The sequence below is a fragment of the Triticum aestivum genome, chromosome 3B (genome assembly GCF_018294505.1).
Source record: "Triticum aestivum cultivar Chinese Spring chromosome 3B, IWGSC CS RefSeq v2.1, whole genome shotgun sequence".
Taxonomy (NCBI): domain Eukaryota; kingdom Viridiplantae; phylum Streptophyta; class Magnoliopsida; order Poales; family Poaceae; genus Triticum; species Triticum aestivum.
The window spans coordinates 828,684,157-828,691,708 of record NC_057801.1 but is presented as its reverse complement, the minus strand read 5'-3'; positions in this window follow the sequence as shown (position 1 = coordinate 828,691,708).

Below are 7,552 nucleotides of genomic sequence, written 5' to 3'. Positions count from 1 at the left end.
CGGGAGGAGCGCGAGGCGTACGATGCGCTTCGCCTCGCTTCGATCGAGTGGCCCGCGCGGGACCGGCGGAACGGTTCGGCCGGCACGCCGTTCCTAAACACTTCCCTAAAAATTATCAGTTTTTTTCCTATCCAAAGAAAAGATTATCATGTTGTTGTGCCAAGTTAATTATGTCTCGATCCAAGTAAGTTAAGTGTGTCCCAGTCCCAAATTTCCGGAGATGCCTCCTCCGGTCCTCCTACGGCCAGCCAGACCCATTAACAAGAATACATGATCGATTGATTTCGGTATACACATTTGGAAAAGTACTAGTGCCCCATGTCCTTATATGGTCGCACAAATAACAAACCAAATTTGCAAAGTCGGACGCAGAACGAATCTTTCAATCGCGGATCGTCTCCAGATATTATCATGTGCCGTCACCGTCCTGGCAATAGTTTACACTTCCATTTCAGAGAGTAGTTAGGTGTGGTAATACTGGTACATATACCCCCCCCCCCCCCCCCTACTTAATCACAAGGCAGCGATCTTATGTGGATCATGCAAGTTATTTTTGTCAGATTCTTCGAGCATGACTTCATATGATTGGTGGCCATCCTTTCGAGCAATAGTTTTTGACTCGACCGGGCTTGTACATCCATGCGAAACACACGAGGTCGGGTGACGTGGTATGGGGTTTTATAATTTCTAGAATACGCACAAGCAAGAACATCATATATTCGTAAAAGAGGCCAAGATGGCTGATACAACGTCTTTGGGCACAATGCTACACCAAGGATGTACTGATAACAGGGAGAATATCTTGTACTCCCACCCCTAGGGTGCTCCCGGTGCTCTAAACTTGGTAGCACATTTTTAAATGTTCGAAAAATTCTGAAAAAAATCTAGCATATTTACACAACATCAATGCAAGTTGTTAAAATAATAATTCAAATCATAATATGAAACAGTGCTCAAGATACAAAAAATGACAAAATCGACATCAATGTGATAATGGGCCAAATCTAAAGCACAACTTATGTTGTGTACTATTTACTGTCGAATTTGTCATTTATGTTTCTCAAGCTATGTTTCGAATTTTGACTCCAAATTTTGTGACAACATACATTGATGTTGAGTCTATGTGCTGGATTTTTTTTTCAGAATTTTTTGAACATTTAAAAAATGTACTAACGGGTTTGGAGCACCGGGAGCACCCTAGGGACGGTAGTACCAGATATTCTCCCACTGATAACATATACATTGTACTCCTTCTTCCCGGTTTATTCGGCCACCTCGTATTTAGTGTCAAACATTGTATGAAGTTAACCAGTAAAATATAAATTATATGCCACAAAAACATATGGAGGGAATCCTCTTTCAAATACAAATCCAATGATATATTTTTTGTAGCATGTATAAACCATATGTTAATAGATACTCCATCCGTCCGGAAATACTTGTCGCATAAATGGATAAAAATGGATGTATCTAGAACTAAAATACGCCTTAGATACATCCATTTCGCTGACAAGTATTTCCGGACAGAGAGAGTATATATAAATGGTAAAAGTTATACCTAAATTATGATGGGCCTAATAAATTTGGACAAAGGAAATAGCTAAGTACTTTCTCGATCCCATAATATAAGAACATTTTTGCAAGATAGAAACATTCTTATATAATGAGATGGAGAGAGCTTGCAACAACGTTCTTATATATTATGGGACGAAGGGGTCACTGCACTCGCGGGGTTGCTTGCGTTCCCATTCCACCCACCCGGCCGGTTCTACTGTAGTCGACTGGCTCGATATTTATTTTCCTAGTTTTCTTTTTTTAGCAGGTACAATATGTACAGAGAGAAGGATTCTCAGCTAGTAGCTGAAAGTGATGGATAGAAGGGAGACAGATTCTGAATTGCCGCCACGTCGTTGTTGTTCACTGTACCACGTCTCATTAAGTAGAAAAATACATGATCGGTCCATCTCGCTATACACGTCGGTAAAAGCAGTAGCACCTCATGTATATGGTTGTACAAATAACAAACCAAATTTCCAAAGTCAGGTCCAGAACGAATCATTCAATCCGGGATCATGTCCAGATAATTATCATGTGCCGTCACCGTCGTGGCAATTGTTTACACTTCCATTTCAGAGAGTAGTTAGATTTGGTAATATTACTATATGTAACTACCACAAGCAAGTGATCTTATGTGGATCATGCAAAGCTCTTTTTGTCAGGTTCTTCGAGCACGGCCTCGTATGATTGGTGGCCCTCCTTACGGGCAATAGTTTTTGACTCGACCGGCCGGGCTTGCGTGCATCCATGCAAAACACACGTACGGGGCCGGGGTGACGCGGCATGAGAGTTCATAATTAGAGATGTGGTTACTTGTGCATTGTGGACGTTAGCTGAATTAACTAAGTAGGCTAGATCAGGTCAGTGCATCGCATGCATTCGTCGGTTGCTCCGGCACGACTGGCTCGATATTTAATTTGTAGTAGTTTTTTTTTCAGCGTGTATAGTACATGCATGTACAGGGAGAAGGATCCTCAATTAGTAGCTGATGAAAGAGATTTTTTTTTAGAAAAGAAGGTTGACCCCCGGCCTCTGCATCTGGGCGATGCATACGTCCACTTTATTAATTATTCTCACAAGACCTTACAAAGTCATACAACCGTAAGACTAAAGCCACCTAAGCAACAAACTGTCGCTACACCTATCCAGTTGATGAAGGGGCGCAGATAGCCTGGGCTTGATACCAAACAGACATCGCAGCTAAGTCTAACATCTAAGACTTGAGACCCCAACCTAGCCACTTGCCGGGTCTGGGGCACACACTGGTCCGACGTGCTTTCAGAGGTCCAGCTATCGTCGACGCCACCACGGCGCCCAACGGCACCTCCTCCCTGCGCGCAAACAACTGAACATGTCGCGGTCGCCACTGATACACCTCAGCGCCATGCTGCCAAGTACCACCAGCCGACACAGCTTGAAGCCCTTGGATGATCTGTCGTGCGTAGCACCTGCCGACCAGGCATGACCAAGCGTAGCACCTGTCGGTCAGGCATGACTTGACATCTCCACCGAAGCTCCGTGCAAGACGAAGCCGCTCCACCTCCTGCCTCCGACTTTCAGCGCTGCTCCACAAAACGATGCTCCCAAGAGAGTAACGAAACCGTAGTGCCGCCATCGTCCGGTCTGGAACACCAGATCCTAGGGTTTCCCCTGGAGCAATACGAGTGGGTCGACGGTAGTCACATGACGATGCCTTCATCAAGGTAACGACATGGAACGCCGCCATCGCCCGCCGTCGGCTCGGTTTTCACTGGCAACTATGTCTTCCCGACTCGCAGCTGGTGCCAGATGACGGATCCCGAGATCCGAACACCCAGCCTCAGGCCGACCACCTCTGACGGAAGAGATGAGCACCACCGCCGGCTGCACCGATCAGAACAGATCTGATCGGAGGTGCCACCGACGAAACTACCAGGCCCTCCATGCCGCCGTCGCCGATCTGAAGGCAGCATGCATGCCACCGCAGCCAAGCCGGCCGCCGCCGCCGCCGCCGCCCGAAGGGCTATCCGTAGCGCCCGCCGCCCTGGCCTCCGCCGCGCCAAGCCGTCGCCGTCCGAGGACGGGCCGGCCTCCCACCGCATGCAGCCATCTGCCGCGCCGCAGATCCCAGATCGATCGCACCACCACACGCCTTGGGGTCCGCCCCACCGCGAAGACGCGCGAGAGAGGAGATCCCCGTCACCGCCGTAGGCCCCCGGGCTTAGCCCGGCGGCGTCTTCCGGCGGCGGCGGAGGGAGACGAGGAGGGAGTTTGCAACGGCGGCGGCTAGGTTTCTGGCCGCTCGAGTCGCCCTAAGGGGAGGACGACGCGGACGTCGCTAGGCCAGGACCGAGAGATTGAGCAATAGCTCTAGGTTTCCGTTGGTTTTCGAGTAGCTGAAAGAGATGGAGAGAGAGGGAGAAAGATTCTGAATTGCGACGTCGTTACTGTTCACTGTAGCACGTCTTATTACCCGATCGATTCCGTGGATCTTGCGTCGTTATTACAGTAGAAAAATATCAAGATATTGGACCTTAGGCCACCTAGCTGGCTAGAGCACGTACAGTCGTCACACTTGAACGTGGATCAAAGTGCGTTTGCTGGCTGGCCGGCCTGCACGTACAGCATAGCTGATTGTAATCCTATTGTCTATGGAACAAAACTACATTTTATTCTCACAAAAAAATAGAATTACAATCAGCTATGCTGTAATCCTATTACCTAAGGAATAAAACAGCATACACGTCTCTCATATGTCCACCGACGCGCCTAGTCAGTGACCGGACAAAAGAACCAAGGGAAAAAGTGACCCCAACCAGACCCCTCATATCATCTTAGTACGTCTGGTCTGTCCGCAAACTCTCGTATTAAGGACAAATATAAGGAGGATATGAGAGCTTGCGGACGCACCCGGTCAGCCCGTCAAGTAAGACGTAGCCCCACCCTGAACCATCTTTTCTCTTTCTTTATTCATTTTTCTCTTTTTATCTCTTCATTTTCATCAATCATGTGCAAGTGACCAAATATACGAGGAAAGAAAATAGAGAGTGCAGTTGCAGGGACGGACTAATAAGGACTCAAAACAGACACTCCCGGTCATTGACCGCCTGACCGGGCACGTCCGCGGACGCCTAGGGGTCATATTTCCAAAATCCGGCTATTGATGCTCTTACACCCTAATGCTAATGGTACCAATTGTAATCTGTATGCAGTGCGGATACGACAAGCAATGTGTCGCCTCCCCTGGGTACATCCGGCCGGGTTGATCGATCGACATGGTGCATGCGTGCTCTAGCCGGCAAAATTTCGTGTTTTGACCCTTTTTGGATACTATTTTAGGATCTGACCCCCCCTTCAATTTTTTTTCGGGATTTGACCCTTTCGCCTACCGCCAGGAGCCGCGGCGGTAGGATTGTACAACCTACCGCCAAGGGCCCTGGCGGTAGGTGCCTCGACGACGGCTGACAGCCGTTTGCTGGGGCTGACGTGGAAAAGGGCCTACCGCCAGGGCCCATGGCAGTAGGGTACTGAAGCCTACCGCTGGGGCCTCTGGCGGTAGGGTCCTGTGTGGTGGATAAGGTGGGGAGGGGCTGGTTTGTGGGCCCCACCACCACCCTTCTTCTCCACTCATCTTCTTCCCCGTGCTCAGCTCCTCTCCCCCCTCTCTCCCCCTCACAAACTCCCACTAGATCCCCTCCATTTGCTTGAGATTTCACCAGTGGATCCGGATCATTTTCATCACCCAAGGTACCTCCCCCATTTCCCCTCCTTTTGATTGGTTGAGATCTTTGTTTTGTGTGGATTTGGTCACCTCCTTGCAAACCCTAGGTGTTGATCTTGTTGTGTGCATTTATGATGCATTTATGGCTAGGGTTAGTGTTAGTGTTAGGGTTAGGGTTTGGGTTATGTTGGGGGTTAGGGTTATAGTTGGTATGTTGGGGTTATGGTTAGGGTTAGGGTTAATGGTTAGGTTAACTTGAGTATGACAAAGGCATGTCATTCGAATCAAGAGGAGTATTTTTAGTAGCAAATAATTTCATAAGTTCATCCATCTTTCCACTCAAAACATTGATTTCTTCTATAGTATGCACTTTTTGTTGGGGAACGTAGCAGAAATTCAAAATTTTCCTACGCGTCACCAAGATCTATCTATGGAGAAACCAGCTACGAGTAGAAGGAGAGTGCATCTACATACCCTTGTAGATCGCTAAGCGGAAGCGTTCAAGTGAACGGGGTTGATGGAGTCGTACTCGTCGTGATTCAGATCACCGATGATCAAGTGCCGAACGCACGGCACCTCCGCGTTCAACACACGTACAGCCCGGTGACGTCTCCCACGCCTTGATCCAGCAAGGAGAGAGGGAGAGGTTGAGGAAGACTCCATCCAGCAGCAGCACAACGGCGTGGTGGTGATGGAGGAGCGTGGCAATCCTGCAGGGCTTCGCCAAGCACCATGGGAGAAGAGGAGGAGGGAGAGAGGCAGGGCTGCACTAATGATAGATCAAATCGCGTGTTATGGGCAGCCCCATGCCTCAATATATATAGGGGAAGGGGAGGGCTGCGCCCCCTTTAGGGTTTCCCACCCCAAGGGGCGGCGGCCAGCCTCCAGATGGCATCTGGTGCGGCGGCCAAGAGGGGGGGGAGGAGTCCATCCTCCCCAAGGCACCTCGGAGGTGCCTTCCCCCTTGAGGACTCTTCCCTCTAGGGTTCCCTAGGCGCATGGGCCTCTTGGGGCTGGTGCCCTTGGCCCATGTAGGCCAAGGCGCACCCCCTACAGCCCATGTGGCCCCCGGGGCAGGTGGCCCCACCCGGTGGGCCCCCGGGACCCTTCCGGTGGTCCCGGTACAATACCGATGACCCCGAAACTTGTCCCGATGGCCGAAACAGGACTTCCTATATATAAATCTTTACCTCCGGACCATTCCGGAACTCCTCGTGACGTCCGGGATCTCATCCGGGACTCCGAACAACATTCGGTAACCACATGCAAGCTTCCTTTATAACCCTAGCGTCATCGAACCTTAAGTGTGTATACCCTACGGGTTCGGGAGACATGCAGACATGACCGAGACGTTCTCCGGTCAATAACCAACAGCGGGATCTGGATACCCATGTTGGCTCCCACATGTTCCACGATGATCTCATCGGATGAACCACGATGTCAAGGACTTAATCAATCCCGTATTCAATTCCCTTTGTCTATCGGTATGTTACTTGCCCGAGATTCGATCGTCGGTATCCAATACCTTGTTCAATCTCGTTACCGGCAAGTCACTTTACTCGTTCCGTAACACATCATCCCGTGATCAACTCTTTGGTCACATTGCGCATATGATGATGTCCTATCGAGTGGGCCCAGAGATACCTCTCCGTTTACATGGAGTGACAAATCCCAGTCTCGATTCGTGCCAACCCAACAGACACTTTCGGAGATACCTGTAATGCACCTTTATAGCCACCCAGTTACGTTGTGACGTTTGGTACACCCAAAGCATTCCTACGGTATCCGGGAGTTGCACAATCTCATGGTCTAAGGAAAAGATACTTGACATTGGCAAAGCTCTAGCAAATGAACTACACGATCTTTTGTGCTAGTCTTAGGATTGGGTCTTGTCCATCACATCATTCTCCTAATGATGTGATCCCGTTATCAACGACATCCAATGTCCATAGCCAGGAAACCATGACTATCTGTTGATCACAACGAGCTAGTCAACTAGAGGCTCACTAGGGACATATTGTGGTCTATGTATTCACACGTGTATTACGATTTCCGGATAATACAGTTATTGCATGAATAAAAGACAATTATCACGAACAAGGAAATATAATAATAACACTTTTATTATTGCCTCTAGGGCATATTTCCAACAGTCTCCCACTTGCACTAGAGTCAATAATCTAGTTCACATCACCATGTGATTAACACTGACAGGTCACATCACCATGTGACTAATACCCAAGAGTTTACTAGAATCAGTAGTCTAGTTCACATCACTATGTGATTAACACTCAA